The 17,414-nt window shown below is 44.7% G+C and overlaps 1 protein-coding gene and 1 long non-coding RNA gene across 2 annotated transcripts in view; one reads left to right on the forward strand and one right to left on the reverse strand.

Annotated features, from left to right (window-relative positions):
• Positions 1-17,414, forward strand: part of HS6ST1 (heparan sulfate 6-O-sulfotransferase 1) — a 272,310-nt gene that overhangs the window by 214,740 nt on the left and 40,156 nt on the right. The gene's annotated exons all lie outside the window — the stretch shown is intronic.
• LOC311525889 lies at positions 1,816-11,091 on the reverse strand. The gene is made up of 2 exons (XR_014712886.1): positions 10,174-11,091; positions 1,816-4,307 (listed from the first exon to the last, which is right to left on the reverse strand). It is a non-coding gene; the product is annotated as an uncharacterized lncRNA (long non-coding RNA).

Raw genomic sequence — 17,414 nt, forward strand, 5'->3', positions numbered from 1 at the left:
TCTGGGATTTAGACACCTGAGTGATCTAAATTGCCCGCTCAGTTGAGTCTGTGACCACATTTTAGAAACTGAAGACCAGTGTTTGGAAAAACTGGCTCATAGTGCATAATATAAGACACCTCAGACTGTGGTACCCTAAGGATTGAAGGATGAGTTGCAAATGTCTTGATATCATTTTCCTGCTTTAAGTCAAAACTTCAGCACCAAATTCTGTCCCATTGGACTCAATGGAAGCAACACAGGTCTATCATAGAGCAGAACTGTCCCCTTAAAGAAGTTTGGATATATATTTTAATGGCATCCTTTCTTTCCTTCCTCTTAACCTGGGGACTCTGTGTGTCTCTGATGTCTCCCTAGAGCAGTGGTTCTCAACCTTTCCAGACTACTGTAGTACTGTACTACAGGAGTCTGAAGCCCGAGCCCTGCCATCTAGGACTGAGGCATGTAACTTAGCTTTATGTGGGGGCCCCCTGTGGCATGGGGCCCCAGTCAGTTGCCCTGCTTGCCACCCCCTAACACCAGCCCTGCACTTGTGACCCCCCCTAAACCCAGGCTGAGAAACACTGATCTAGATGAGTTGACATATCCTCTAGAAGACCTCTGCGTAACCCCAGGGGTACGTGTACTTCTGGTTGAGAACCACTGCCCTAGAGATACCTCTAAACTTAAAGGCCCATCACTGTTTTTGGCTCAGAAGGACTGAATGAAGACTCTCTTCAGAGCCACATAGCTTTCTCCTCATTGAATGCAAACAAACAAAACATCAGTGTACTAATGGTGAAGGGATGTACTGGAAGTGGGAGGTGGGGTAATGGGCAACCTCTCTTGCTTTTCACCTCCTTCTCAGGTACAAAGATCAATTTGCCATTGTTAGGATTCCAAAAATTGCTGTGTTTAAGAAAGACAAACCCCTCACTTGTTCATCTTGCATTCTGGGGCATATCTGGGCATATTTCCCACAGGCACATACATCTAGCGTTCTCCTCCTCTCTGTGCCCAAGGCTGGAATCTAGAATGCTATCCTAGTGATAAAACATCCCTGACCATCCTTTCACCATCCCCCCCACCACCCCAATATGGCCTGTTGTGTGGGTCAGTCTGCCCTTTGCGCACTAGCGTGAAAGACAGGGACGAATGGGAATAGCCTAATGTTGCACATGCACAACTCCTCCTGATTAGAAAATGCAAAGGGAGTTGTGGACCAGAACTCTGTATTAACAGCCAGATGTAGGAATTTTAAAGCAATGCAGCCCATAGATTGATCACAGCACTGTTACCATCAGCGGTGTATTAAGTATTAACTGCAGCTGTGTTGAATTATTCATTATTGCATAAACACAGGGAGGTTTCAGAGGGCAGCTGTAAGATGCATTTGAAAACTGAAATGAAAGCCCTTGCCATTAAAAATAATTAGTAAACTTCATTTATTTTACTTAGTTTCAATTTCTCCCAGTGTGATTATTATTAAAAGTTATTATTTTTATTCATTTTCCCCTCCCTCCCTCTTCTCCTGCCAGCTAATGAGAAATAAGTGGTTTTGAATTAACAGGCAATCCTGTTCTCCTTAGACAATTGGACCGTAGTCTCATCCTGACCCACTGGAAGAGGATTTGCTGGAGTAGCTCATATTAGTGCTGGCAGGAGTTCAGCACACACATATGTACACACTAAAAGGAAATAAACTAAAAGGAAATCTGGTTTTTGATACATTTGTATCTCAGACAAACTCCTCAAATCTGCACCTGGTTTTGGAATCTAGCACGTGCTCAGCAGGTTAGTCACTGGAGATATGCTTTGATATTGAAGGACAAAATCTCAGATCAAACCGATGAAGTTTAATTCCATACAACCAACATTGTTTGTAAGCATTCCAGGTAACAGTACTCATTTTTATCCATTGTGTTGGGCTTTATTTGCCAATTGATTGTATACATCAGCGTTAGTATTGGGTCTCAATCAGAGCATCTTGGAAACTCACAGGGTACAGATTTCCTTATTTTTGCACATGGTGTTGTGTGTGCTGACCGTCATTAACAGCAATGAGATGCATGCTTTGTAGTTCCTATCAGCCCTCAGTTTGAAATGCAACTCCAAATGTCTACTTAGGAGACAATAACATAGGGAAATCTTGCAGCAGCTGTTGCGAAACCTTATGGTTTCCAATGGCCCAACCCCCTTTCCTCTATCCCAAAGAAAATTGGTTTCCAGGATTTGACTTCAGACAGAATTGAGGAAATTAATCCTGTGCACAAATACCCATATCCTCTTGGGTTCTCCCACCTTACAAAGCTGTTATTTCCATTTACAACAGTTGTTGTTTTCTCTTTCAGTCTCACCCTCTTTCCCTCTCAGTGGGCAATTCATGAGTTACTCCGTACTAGTGAATCTGATATGTCAGACAAAGACAAGAGGTTAGCAGGCACCCTATTAACAGGTTCATGTGTTATCTGGGGAGAGTCATGGGGTAATTTATGGTCCTTTTTACTCTGGTGACCCTGAGAACCCAACAAAATGTGTATTTCATTACAGCCCCTTTTTCTCATATCTCACTCATCAGTTTTTCTAAATAGTTCTGCTAGAATGAGATCGTAACTGGAGTTTATTTAATGACTGTGTGCACTCCACTCTTTTGGCTACTTTGAGACCAACTTTATCCAAGATTTTCTCTCCCTCCCCTGTTTCAGCATGTGCCGTAGTATTAGCAGAAAGAGTAGATGGAGGAACCTCAGTGTGAGGTTTGCTTTCACAAATGCATCACTGGAAAGGTCTAGGTCCTGTTTCTTCGCTGCCTCACACCAAACAAGAAGCAAGGCATGCTTCATCTGTGATGTTGAGGGTCTGCAAACTTTTTATGTCTTAAATATGAGTTTCTCAGCGCTAAAGCCACACTAGATTAGGACAGGAGAAGAGTTTCACACTGTCATTCATTGTTAGGATTCTCAGCCACCTTGTAGTTGCTCCCTCCATTTGTTGTTTCCATCTTTCATCTTCTGTTTAGATTGTAAATTCTCTGGGGTAAATAGCATTTCTCTCCGTGTGTGGTGGGGTTGAGTAGTGGTACACAATAGGGCCTACTGACACTATAGCAATACAAATATGTATAAACAATAAAGAATCATATAATATTCTTGTTCTGATTGCTTACGAATTTATTGCAGTGGTTCACACAATGCCAGACTGATGAGTTATGATTCTTGTTAAAAAAGACTAGGGGAAGGGAGAGGAGATATTTTTGTGATTTTTTTTTTCTGTTTATCATCAACAAAAAGGGAAATTATTGTGAAACACTGGTAAAATTCACAGAACAATTTTAACCTTCTTCCAACAATAGCAAATCCCTGAAAGCTATTTGTGTGTGTGTATGTAAGTTTCCAGTTTATTTACTTTTTTTCTTATTTATAATAATTTCTTTAGCAGTCTTCACCACAGTATGATGACACCTGTGAAAAGAACCCTAAAGGAATCAAATTCACTGCCCAACCTTCAGTAGCAATAGAAATCTTTCAGTTTCTCTAATGGGTTCCCTGGGCAGATCTTAAGAGTTTTCCGAATCAAGTCTGGCTTTCTTTTCTCTTAAGTAATCATTAAATCCTCACCCATTCATTTCAATGATGCTTTTGGTGTTAACAGATGTTTGTTTTAGTTTTAACAGGCTTTGTCTTTGGTTTGAGGGTAAGAAGTAATGGTAATGGTAAAGAATAGTTACTGAATATTAAAACGACACTTTGGATTCTGAGAAAACATGCCAACTTCATCAATGGCCTGGGCTTGCACCATTGAAGTTTTGCCAAAGGGAAATATTGTTTAAGTGTGTGTAGAGAAATATATTGATACATGGCATTCCTGTTGTGTGTATCTGCACTCATTTCTTCCCATTTCTTTCTGTTTTTCCTTTGATGACAGCAGGCAAATGTTGCAAAAGAATGTTAATGAAAAATTCCTAGAGAAATTTTTTGAAATTTTTATCTACTCACAAAAGCTCTGTATATCACTCTCTTTCATTTGTGCTATTGTTTCACTGTTTTATTTGATTGAAGAAAGCAAAATAAATCTGATTTATACTTCTTTGTTTCCTGTTTAGTTGGCATGCTCATAATGAAATATAAAACTAATTATATTTTTTTTCTTTTTCCTCCCTTCATCTGACCTGCTTTTGTCTTTCCGATGACTTTGATCTCCTTGTGCATGCCTTTATTCTCCTCTGGATTAAAGGTAAGATCGTTATTTTCCTAGTCAATATGATACGATGTCTCAGGTCTTTCTCGTGTTGTGGAAATATCACCTGAAAGCCACGTTGAAGAAGAGGTCTGTAGGGAGGCAAAATGATTAGTGGCCAGTTGACATGTAAGCATTCAGATGAGGTAGCCAGTTTTATATTAGTTATATTCTGTGACTTCACTAACCACTGACTGTGTGAGCGGATGCACCCAAAAGAGAAGAATCTTACACCCTTTGGAAAGTGTTTTCTTGGGCAGCCCCCTTTGAATCCATTCTCAGTTTTGCCAGGTTGTGCCAAGTCTCTCTCCTGCCACTCCCCATCTCCTGTCCATCTCTGTATACAACAGAGTGGCAAGCAAGAATTGAGATGGGGCAATCCAGCAGCCAGTTCAGGACCAGTAAGCAAAACAAGCTCTAGAAGGTTTGAAGGTGCCCAAATAACTTGGTAACCACCCACCTCAGATTGTGGTAGGGCTCTGGGAGTATATTGTCTCTGCTTACACATGATTCAATGAATTAAGCTGCTATAATTATTTATAGATTTAAATTACGTTAGTGCCTAGAGATTCCAGTCAAGATCAAGACCCCATTCTGCTAGGCACTGAACAAACAAAGACATTATCGCTACCCTAAAGATCTTACCACATTTTCACTCTAACACACAGCTACAAATAGACTGCACTTCTTTGCCTCTCTCCGGGCACTCCCAAGTCCGAGGCAGAATTGTTCCAGATGCTCTTTACCGGAGCGCATGCTTTCTAGGATCTTTTAAATGCTTTTTTGCCATTGATTTCTTATTCAGAAATCAAGGCGTTTTCATAGAGGAGCCAGTTCTGTCCCATCTTTCCCAGCCAGAATTCAGAAGCACTGGTGGGTGGAGATGTTTTAGGTAGGGTCTAAGCCCTCATGTATTTCAGACCATTTCCAGGGTTACTTTAGAGTCTGAAATGTACAAAGCTTTGCTGAAAATAATTATAAAAAAAAATAAAATGGGACTTTATTAAAATAAACACCTATTATGTGAACAAATAAGGGATACATGTGGTGTAGTTCTGTCTCTCGCTGCCCTTCCCTGAGATCCTTTGGGTCCCTGCCAGAGCCCTGAAGATCCTGTTATTTTCCTGCACTTTGTCTCCCAACCTTGGGTTGCAACACTATTTATGATAGGACACGGGCCCCCTCGTCAGTCCTGTTAAAGTTTGGGTGTATTCCAGAGGGTGACTGAATGGATTGGTACTATAGCCTTGTGCTTCTGTCAACAACAGAAGGCTGTTTCATGCATTTACACAGTGACAGTGGAGTCACAGAAGACGTGATGAATATAATTAGTAGGAACGAAAAATGTGTGTACTCATTATGTAAAACATGTAAATTTAACCCTTGAAATGGAATAGTCAGGGACGCACTGACATGCAGGATGCCAGTGTTATAGGCAGAATTACAGCAATTGTAAGTGTGTTACAAGAAATTCATCCAAATACGCTACATTTATTCGGTTTTTTCACACCACATTATAGAGTAGAGCCCTGTTACAAACATTGATTTTCCCATAGAAAACTGCCCTTTTAAGCAAGATGTGTACTGTACATATAAGAAAGTTAATTGATAGAAGCCTAAGGAAACATGCAAGGAGGCAGATTGGAGTTGTACCAAAGTGCATGTACAGAGTAAAAGGTTATAATAAACATTGCACAGTGTGTAGTAACCACTGGAATTTGCCACCCTCTGATGTGCTTTACAGTGCCAAAAATGGCTGTGGGGAAAGTTTACCTACCCAGTTACTGAAAATGTTAATCTACAAACCCTCAGGCAAATTACATGATGGTAGATTATCGCTGTGGGATGCCCTGGGGTCTCATTCAGCCTCATTGTGCAGTGTGTGTGACAAAGAGTCTCACAATGAGCTTTAGACTATTATTTTCAATGGGAAGGGAAGGGACTTAACCCTTCTGGACCCTATCCAGAAATGGATGTATAGCGGTACGCACAAAGAATTTTTAAGAGTCTTTTTTAATTGTTGCCTCTGTTGAAGAGCAAGAGAAGCGTCTCTAACAGCTCTGAGTATTACATCTGTGATGTGGTAAGTGAACCTGAAAGACTTGTATCCCTGTGGTCATCATGGCACTTGAATGTAATCAGCAATAGTGCCTCCAGCTCAAGATGAATGGCACCCCAGTTGAGGGGGGCTGGGACATACCTGCACAGCGTTTCTTTCTGTTTGCATGGATAAAACTGTTGTCCGTAAATATGTTTGTGATAGCAGTGAAGAGGTTAACAAGGTCTGGCAGCACAGAGGACTGATAGGGAATGTCAAATGGGCTAATCAGCTGAAATAGAATTTAAAAGAGAAATGTTCCAGCAGTGAAGGAAATAGGAAGACAGGACAGGCTGCCTTGATTTAAAGGAAACACATTCCGCTGTCATTTATTTTTTCCTACTTTGTCTATGGCTTTAGTTTGTTTACTGATGGATTCCAGATTTATTATTTTTTTATTATTATTCATTCAAGAGCTGCTTCTATTAAGCCAGGACTTCCTTGTGTTGTCTGGGGATTGCTTTTGCGTGTAACATAGTTAGTTCTTCTTGGTGACTCACACTTGTGCTGTGATTCTGTACTAGAACATGCCTCAACAGCCTGCTTCCAAACAGGGCAATATGGTCTGGGGCCTGCAGAAACTGTCTTTCCTTAGCCCTGTTTGAACATGACTGTGCAGGGTCCACCCACTGTGAGAAGGTGGCGTGCCCCGCGAGAGCCTGAGCCGTGATTGCCTAGGGTGAATCAGGTGCTCCCAGGCTAAAAAGATCAGAAAGTTGCAGTGAAGGGGGGAAAAGCTCAGGAAACTGCAGCTCGGTCTGTAGACAGTGAAGGAAGCAAGAAGGCTCCTGCAGGGCCCTGAGTCAGAGGAGGGGGAGAAGCAGGAGAGAGTGTAAGAAAGCTCTCCAGGGAGGGAGTCCTGGAAGAGCGCGCGTGCACACACACGCAAACACACGCCCCAGCATACAAGGAGGAGAGAGACTGTAAAGACCAGCCCGGGCAAAGGCTGTCTGAGTTTGTGTTTTGTGGGTTTTTTTGGGTTAAGCGGGAGAGAGCCCCTGAACTGCTTGGGGCCTAGAAGTCCAATATGTATCAGAGGAGTAAATAAATGGGATTTGTGGGGATTGTGTGAGCCATCTTTGAACAGAGAGTTATTAAAAGGCCCTGAAGAGAGGGGAAACAGAGGCAGGACATGGCACAGTGACCTCTGGCCATGAGGGAGTGCTCGGGAGGCAGCTGCACAATATTACACCCACACATTCCCCAGAAAGTCCTTTGAAGAGGCAGGGCCAGAGAAAAGTCTGAGATTCCCCTGTTCGGTGGCTGACAGCTGGCTTTTCTAAGGTGACACTGTACGCTGTGAAGCTAGGGCCAGATTAGACATTAGGCGCAGTCCTAAGTATTCTTTGCTGACTGGAGTATCCAACCCTAGGTTGTTAAGAAGGTGGTGAGGGAATATGTCCTCTTTTGCTCTTTAATTTGGGGATAGAACTTGTCAAAATGTCAAGAAACATTTCTACTGCATTCCCCCAGTCTCATGAGGTAAAATTGAGCAAGGAGTCAGGAGGGCAGCATGTACAAAGGAAACCAAGAAATGGAAGCTGTGTGACTGAAAGCCCATTTCTTAAATCTGTTACCAATGTCCCCTTCCTGTCTGTGGCTATGTCTACACTTTAAGCAGTGCGCTTTAACAGTGGCACAGCTGCAGTACTTCACACCCACTACAGTGATGGGAGGGGTTCCGCCTCCCCAAGAGGCAATAGCTAGGTCAAGGGAAGAATTCTTCCATTGACCTAGCACTGTCTACTCCGGGGGTTAGGTTGGCTAACGTGCATCCTCAGAGGTGTAGATTTTTTATCCCTGAGTGTGACGTAGCAGGGTTGACCTAACTTTTCAGTGTAGACAGACCATAAATTGCCTCTTCTCTTTTGGTATCATCCAGTCTACCCCTTAGTCTGAATGGTTTATCCATTCATTACGTCTCTCCCTACCCATCTATATGTCCCATCATCTCCATGCTGGAGAGGATTCCGACACAGAAATGTCACATGTATATGATTTTTTTTTTTTTTTTTGGTTGGAATATTGCTTTATTTTCACATTTTTTGTTGTCTGTGTGAAAGCTGAGGCAGTTACAGGTCAGAGATATTTAACTAGATCGAGGTCAGGATTATTCCAATCTCAGGTCACCATGTCAAGTGCTGCTGTTTGCAACAATAGTTTGAGGGATTTAGCTTCTTAAAGTCTTCAGTTACCTAGGGAATGAGCATGGCTTGCAGCAAGACAGCCTGGCTCATTCAGAGCTGCATGGAATCATACTGCAATGTAACTTGCATTATAACTCAGGAGGAGTGAAGAATGACATCAGTGAAAGTTAAACCAAGTAGGACTGCTCCCTGCAAGTTGTACCTTCTGCCAGGATGGGGGCAATAGAGGGTGCATACGCTGCCTACTTATTGCCATGTGACAGCCTGCTTCTTCTTCAATTAATTCCTGTGCCCCACCAGAATTATGCAGACTGTGGACTTTTCTGTACCCTGGCTTCAGTTTCCATTGCATGCATCCTGTCACAGTGCTTTCCTGTCCACAAACAAATCTCACCCACACGCTTCCTTCCTGGGGCTTTTCTGCCTGAGAATTGTCCTGACCCCACTCTCCTGGTTTACCACTGCTGCCAACAGGCAGCTGTGGAATGTGCAATCCCTTCCATCATTAATCATATGCCAGAGCTTGTAATATGGGGGAGCGACTTGCCCTTCTTCCCACAAACCAAGTACAGTATTTCTTCCAGAACACATCTGGTCTGTGGCATGTGGATTTCAAGGTCACCAAGTGTACTTCAGAGGCCAAAGACTGGGGGGGAGGGGCTGGCTGAGCCAAGATACATATTTTCGAAATGAGTCTTGAGTTTGTGAAAAGTATCAGATCTGACAGCACTAGAGATTAGGGATGAGCAAGATCATTTTATCAAACTTTTAGCCAGCTTGGACATTGTGGGTTTGAGAGTTGTCTTGTACTTGAACGTTATTGGGCTTGTGCTCTACTTAGGAGAGGAATAAGGAGAAAAGTGGGAAAATGCCAGTGAAAAGTAGGGTGAAAACCTAGCTGGCAAACAGATACTGCAGTGGGGAGAGCAAACACGCTGGGTGAAAAAACTGAATAGAGAGGGAGAGTACACACTCTTACACCTTATGTAGGGCATTACCACATGCAAGCCAAGCTTTTGAGGGGATTGAGTCTCATTCCTACCTCAGACTTCCCTTTGGTTTGAAAAATGTTTTTAATTTATTAAATTATATCTCCCTTTTAAAAAAATTGCACAGAGGGATTATCCCCTCAAGAATAGTACAGGGAGGGGACTCCGCATGTCGTGTTCCCCACTCCCATGCAAAAAGAAGAGTCGGCCCCTCTCCCCCCCACACACACACCAAAAAAAGTTGACATTTGCAGAGCTCTGAATTCCAGGAGCAGGGCCATCCTTAGGATTTATGGGGCCCTACACAGTATTATTAAACTGGTGCCCCTATGCCCAACTTGCTCTTAGCAACACAAACATAAGCTTACAGTATTGGAAAACTTGCCACATGCACTTTCTTAAAAACAGTTTAATTATGCCACCTTCACCCCTAACCTCTTCACCCCTAGCCCCTGCACTTCCCTCCCACCTGTGCCCCCAACTCCAGCCCTGCACTGCCAGCATGCCCCAACACACCGCCCCATGCCTGGTGGCCCCTCACCTAGAGATCTCCACCACAGATCCCTATGCCCAGTGATCTCCCACCCACAGGACCCCCCCGCACCCCTTGCCCCTCTCACAGCCCCCCTCCTCCCCCAACTGCCCAGCACCGTGAGGAGGGCTGTCCCCAGGCCTCTACCGGGGGGGGGGGGGCGGCAGAGGAGAACGCCCCCGCAGCACTCACCAGCGGTGCAGCTGTGGCCAGGTCGCTGCACTTCCCGCTGCCGAGGAGTTCAGGCCTGTCCCTGCTGCAGTCCTCAGAAAAGTGGGGGCTGGGGTGGACCAGGGGCTGGAGCAGCACGCAGCTGCACAGTGCAGTACGCAGCTGTGTACTTTGCGTATGGGTAGAGGTGGCCCTGACTGGGTATAACTTGGCACGTAGTTTCAACAATGCTTCAACAGTGAGGCTGGAGCCATAACCAGCCAAGTCTCATTTGAACAGTGGCTCTTGTTTTGGATTATTTAAGGCGGTTTTTAAAGGTCTTTCCCATGTGTGAGGAAGAAGGTGCTGCATTCTTGAAGGGACCTTTAAAATCCCACTCAACTCTGCATTGTTTAGAACTCTCCCTCCTTCAACATGCTACTAGCTTGAGAGACAGCCCTGGAGATACACAAAAAAAATCAGGTCCCTTTTCCTTAAATAAAAGTTTTCAGCTACTCCAGCCTTGTTAAGTGTGAGTCCATCTTCCTGCCCAGCTAAGCGGTCACTCCCACTCTTGCATTCTGTAGAGCTGTTTGCTGCTTTTCTGCTCCAGGTACATCCCCCTCCTCCTTTTGTTTTAGTGTCGGTTTCCTCCTGTTGACACTGGAATATTGTGAATGGGCAGGAAAAGCAAACGCCACCTTCTTTTATTTTCCTTCAACTTTCCCTCCTCCCCAGCTAGGTTGTGTGTGCGCCTCTCCCTTCTCCCAGCCCTTGTCTGCTGCTGATCCCTGCTGGGGAAGGGAAGAGAGGAAAGGTGATGATCCAAAGGGGACCATCAGGGCTTAAATTTCAGAGAAGAGGGAGGCGGAGTGAAAAGGAGACTAGGAGAGAGATTGCGGGGAGTTGCTGGTGGGGCAGGGATTGTGGGCAGAAGAGGGGAGAGGTGCAGGCACAGTGTGAGGCTGCTTGGAACAGCTCCTCTCCCCTGGGGCCACCAGCCTGCACCTCAGGAGGCCCTAGCTTGTTCGCTGCTCGCTCACTGAGCAAGACAAAGAACCCCCCTGCTCTTTTCCCTTCCCAGCCCGGCTCCCCCAAGCCATCCCCAGCCCGGTTCCTCCTCCACGCCCCCCCCCCCCACTCCCTGGAGTCCTGTGCCTGTCTCTACCCCCCCGAGCTCAGCTCCCCCCTCTCCTCCCAGCCTCCGGGTATTCCCCCCTCTGCCCCCCCGCTCTGTTCCCAGCCTGGCCTACCCACACACCCCCAGCCTAGCCCGGCTCTGCCTGCTCACTCACATGCAAATTTTTGCTCCCGGCGCCATGGGGCCCCACCCAAGCCAGAGCCCTCAGCCAGCCAGCTGAGGAGTGAGTGGGTGGAGGGGAGGGGCCATGGGGGCGGGTCGGAGGGGCCGGAGAGGAGTTCACGTCACAGCCAGTGAGGGTGGTGCCCCAAATTTTCAGATGCCCCAGGCAGCTGCATATGCCTAAGTACGGCCCTGTCCAGGGACTCACTAAGTCCAAAGGGAGACTGAACTCTGTCCACACAGCAGATACAGCATTGGCAGTTGCCGTGTAAGCTTCCCTAACCTGGACTGAGGCAATGACCTACTTCTGCACAGCCTGCTAAACAAGTCAGTAACTGCTTTCAGTCACGACTCATCCAGTACAAATTTAAACACTTGACCTAAATGTGAAAGTCGCTGTCTCTCATTGTCTGTCCTGTAAGCCATTCTGTTCCCCAGGGTTGTCTGATTTTAAAGTTTTGACTTGACGTTCCAGAGCTTCTTTCAAAGATGGCCTTCTTGCTGAAGTGACAGTTTTAACACTAATAATGTGGGGTCCCAGTGTCAGAGAGCGGAAACCAGTATCGGTGTTCCCAACTCTCATGATTTTGTCATGAGTTTGATAATTATTGTTTTCCTTAAAGCCCCAGCTCCTGGAGTCAAGTGGATATGTGATGATTTCAGCCTTCATTTGTAAAGAAAAAGTAAGTTTCTAGCCCTTATGGCTGTGGAGAAAGCTTCAAAATGTGACCTCAGTGCACCCTAAAGGCTCCGGAAGCAGATGGCAAATAAAAATAATATCAAATCTATTATTTTTACAAAATCTCATTATTTTAAAGCCAATCTCATGATTTTTGGTGAGCCGGACTCATGATTAAGGCTATGATTCAGTCATGGGTATTTTTAGTAAAAGTCATGGACAGGTCACAGGCAATAAACAAAAAGTCATGGCCCATGACCTGTCCATGACTTGTACTATATAAATACCCCTGACTAAAACTTGGGCGCTCTGACGGACGCTGCTGCTGCTCTGGGGGGAGGGCCCTCTGGCAGACACCACTGCTGCTCTGGGGAAAAGGGGGCCGATTGGCCCAGGACCCCACCGCTGCTGCTCCATGGCAGTGCCTAGGACCAGCTGCCTGGGGCCGCCTGAGCAGCGGCCAGTGCGGCTGGCCCCGGGGCCACCCCAGCGGGGTGTTCCCATATGTTTCAGTTAATGCAAAACATAATTGGCTCTTGGGATAGAGACATATTTCTTATATGATTTATCTATTAATTGGGTGTGGGGGAGAGCCCATTTCACTAGAAATCATTTCCTTTCCACTTTAGCCAAGAACCCGCAATTCAGAAGCTCCTCCCTCTTAAACCTTTCTCCCAACTTCATTCTTTCTGTAATGAGATAACCCAGCTAAACCATTTCAAACATGAAGTAAAAATAATCTGTCCTAAACTAGAAACCAGTTTGTGCACACTGGCTTGATTTGGTGAACAGATCATGCTGCCCATGAAGCTGCCAAATCAGAAACATTTTTTTTTTTCCCTGCCTCAGAGTCAGAATTTCTGATTTTCATTTTAGGACCTTAGAGTAACAGTGACAGACTGTGCTTGACATTAATTACGTCTTTCTGTTTTTATTAGTGTTATCCCTCAGTATTACATTGTGGGTATGTCTTTTTTCTTTACAACATACAACATTTTTAAGCAAAAAAAGAAGTGAAAGCGACTGTCTTAAAATTTATCCCCATGAATCACCATAAATCCTGACCATGATCCGAATATTCTTTTTCTTATTATTTAGTAAACAAACAACTTGGTGGAAAGAAAAGTCCATGGACTGTTCTGGGTATTTTCCTTTTGCTAAGCTTCCACTAATTTGCTTGTTTGCTTTTGGAAAGCTACTGTTGAGAGTGCTGGTATTACAGATTAGTGAGCTGAGAGAGAGATTTCAGTAAGGAGATGGAAAAACAGGGAAATTCGGTTGTTGTCGTGTGTGTGTGTGTGTGTTTGTAAAAAAGGGGAATATCCGTTCAAAAGCAAAACAGTAGAGCATGCAGTAAACATGAAGCTCAGGGATGTTAAGTGTTATCATGAGAATGATAGATATTGCATGGTATTTCAGCACCAGATGGGCAGTGCATTCTGTTCCAACCTTCTACCTTGTTTGCACACCGACGTGGATCCTCTTGTGTGGTGCAATCACTTTGCACTGCACCAATGGCAGATTGTGGACTTAAAGCTGGCATAATTGGCCACAAGACTGTTTTCGTAGTGTAGGGGGAATCCTCTGGCATCACAGAATCTACATAGTGGCTCCTGTGCCATTCCCCTTCCTGGGTGTGGAGTGCGGTTGGGTTTCCTCATATCCCACAGATCGCTGACTGTTGTACTGACTCCTTGGGGCTACTGACAGGGAATGTAACTTTCAGCTTTCATACTGCCCAGGCAACCGGACTGGTTTAGAGCAGGCTCGGGATAGGGGGAGCTCAAGGGCCATCTTTGTCTGCACCTCAGCCCACCCTGAACTGTGCTGTGCACTCTTTGGCCATAGCAGCAGATACTATTATTACACATTTATCTCACTATGGTTCCTAGAGGTGAATGAAGCTGGTGCCCCATTGTGCCAGGCACTGTCCAAATTACATTAAATTGCAGACCTATTGGCAATTGCCTTCCTGGACTTTGTGAACCAGAAGTTTATAAATGGGTCAAGATTGGTACCAGCTGCAAGATGTAAACCCTGTAAACTGTCTGAGAGAGGTTTAGTTGTACTTCATTAGTGCTTATATTGAGCTTTGGATGCCAGTAAGAGTCTCTACTCTCCCCATCAGACACACACACGACAGTCTATTTTTTGGAGTATGAGCTGTTCATGTGCGGGTGGTCAGTGGCATTGGTTGACTTTATAAGCCATGTGATAATAGTCCATTGGTTCCGAAATGTTTTTACTTCCTAAAACAGAGGTCCCCCCATGGATACCTCCCTTTCCAAGTACCCATTCTCAGTTCCACACTTAGGGCTTGTCTACATTACCCACAGGATTGATGGGCAGCGATCAATCCAGTGGTGGTTGATTTATTGCGTCTAGTCGAGATGTAATAAATGGACCGCCGACTCTCCCATCGACTCCGGTACTCCACTGGAGCGAGAGGCACCGACGGGGGAGCGTCATCCGTCAACTCACCGCAGTGAAGACACCGTGGTGAGTAGATCTAAGTACGTCGACTTCCTCTACGTTATTCATGTAGCTGAAGTTGCGTAACTTAGATCGATTTCCCCCCTCCTCCCAGTGTAGACCAGGCCTTACATTAGAAAATAATGTTAGGTTAGTAGTAAAGTGTGGTTCTACTCAGATTACGGGTAGAACCTTTTGTGTGTCCTGCAAATACAGCCTGGGGTCTGAAAATCAAGCCAGGTTCCTTCCGGCTTGTGTATCATTGCCGGTCATAAAGATTCTGCAGGCCAAATTATGCCCCAGTTTCACCTGTTCAAACCCATTGTCTTTAAATAAGGCCCTCACTTAGACCTGTGCAACCTTACTGTGGCCACACAGATGCAATTAGGGACAAAATTTGGCTCTTAATTTGGAACTTAATTAACAATTCTGTTGATGATACACAAGTCAGGGTAGAATCCAGCTCACGTTCTCATAGTAGTGGTGGCTCTCCAGTGCTAAAACAGGAGTAAAAGTACTTAAATAGCTTATGTTAAAGTCAGCAGACGTGACACTAAATGCATTCAGAGAGCAAATCTGTTGAGTAATAAATTGCTGCTTTTACAGAAAATAACTGCAGTCTAAGGAGTCTAGATCACACTAAGCTTGTTTTAATGCTATGAGTGCTGCTGCATGGTTGTCCCCTCATTTTAAGGTCTCTGTTGTTTGATTCCTCTCCCTAGGCCTAGGACTCTGTTTTAGTAGCAAACCTCCTTCTTTATAGGAGTCCCAATTACTTGAATCCCTCCAAGTTATTTAATAGTTTGGTTCTATCACCCTGTGTGTTTGCAGACCCTCTGGGTCATCCAAAAATTGATCACATCAAAGAAACAGTCAGACAAGAGAGAGACGATGCAACTGTGCATGGAGCTGAGAGATTGGGATTCTCGGGTGAAGTAGGGGGTTGGAATTACTTTTAAAATACCTCTAGAAACCCTCCAGTAGTCCTGGACTGGGATCCAACCAACAGGACACATGATTGCTTGGTAATGGACACACGTTTCACCACTGTGACGGAAGCAGCTTCCAGTTTGAAATGCAGTAGGCAAGTGGTTAGAAAAAGTGACTTGGAGCCAGGAGGACCCCAAGTTCTAAGGCCTGTATGCTCAGAGAGAATTGAGTGGCCTAAGATCCATTTCATGGGATGTGATTTTTTTAGCTGTGCTCATGATTTTCAAGGGGCTGACTCATAGTTTTTGAATGCTCAGGGTTGGTTTTGAATGCTACAGAGCTATTTGGCTTTCATAAACTCCAGCCACAAAGATATGAAACCAACACCAGGGTGTGTGGAATTGAGGGAAATTAAGGTCAAAAGGTAACACATATTGGAGGGCAGACTAAGAGGCTCTGGTGCCGTCATGAGAGGGAAGAGACTGAAATAAGGAAGCTCAGCTGCATACTAAGATTTTTATTTTCTACATTTTGTTTTTTGGTAAATAACCAGCGAGAATTATTTAACTCGCTTGCCTGGCTGCTGAGTCACTGGGAGCCCCCAACTGCATTTATATACTGTTTGGGATGAGATCATCTGTCAGAGTCCCAGTAGGCAAACTGGTTACAGAAGGTTGACATAGGCACATAAGACATTACTACAGAGAGGACACAGTATTTTGTTCCCTAACCAGATTTTGAGGGTGTTTTTTTTTTCCAAAAAGTTGTCCTTTCAAGGGATTTGGGTCACTCAGAGAATTGGTGGCACCATAAAAGCATTTTGTCACTAGATTACTGTTCGAATCCAGCTCAGATAGGTAATTTTCAAAAGTCACTATCATAGGCTTAGAGGGTGAGATGAAGCTGTGAGTTCTCAGCAAACACACCTGCACTTCGCAAAAAAGCACCATCACAATTGGGCTTCTCAGTGTTGGCAGAAATGCCTGGCACTGAAACATCATGGAGACTAATACTCTTCCCCCGTAAAGATGGTCTAAATCCAGGGGAGGAGGGATAGCTCAGTGGTTTGAGCATTGGCCTGCTAAACCCAGGGTTGTGAGTTCAATCCTTGAGGGGGCCATTTAGGGATCTGGGGCAAAAATTGGGGATTGGTCCTGCTTTGAGCAGGGGGTTGGACTAGATGACCTCCTGAGGTCCCTTCCAACCCTGAGATTCTATGATTCTGTGGTCCCTCCAGGTTAGGGTTGAGGCACACTAGCGGGCAGGTCTGGATAATCTTGCTGACTGAGTCATACCTTTGAGCATAATCCCTGTTTAAAAATGAGTCAAACACAAGTCCCTCAATACCAGTTATGACTTGATTCCACCTAGTCTGGTGTATAGATTTGGAAAGTAATTTGGATCACTCTTTGGTCTGGTCCATGCCAGCCTACGGACACTTTCTGAAAGAGAGATAGGAACAAGAGATAGTAAATTCCCGGTGTGTAGCATGGATGTACGCTTTTTCCATTTCTTATGGCAAACTGTGATCTGAGATGGCAATAGCCAACTGTGGAAAAAATGATATTGCAACGTGTGATGCATAAGCATCTTGAAAGTCTAGATGTGGCATTTGCTTTGGCTTCAGGGAAAGCAGTTGGTAGATGGGGAGACAGGGCCTGATCCAAAACCCGTTGATGTCAGTGGGAGTCTTTTTTGTTGACTTCATTGAGCTTTGGATCATGCCCAGAAAGAGAAAAAAAATTGGCAAAACAATGTGATATAGTGGGTGTGACTTGGGAATCAGACAGGCTTATAGCAGAAAAACAGAAAGGGCTGGAAAATGCTCATGTGTCATGTGATCAGTTCTAAGATCAGTGCAAGAGGCTGAGCAATGAAGACTGGAAAAGAGTGTGGGGG

Source organism: Lepidochelys olivacea (assembly GCF_965140295.1).
Source record: "Lepidochelys olivacea isolate rLepOli2 genome assembly, chromosome: 9".
NCBI classification, from domain to species: Eukaryota; Metazoa; Chordata; order Testudines; family Cheloniidae; genus Lepidochelys; species Lepidochelys olivacea.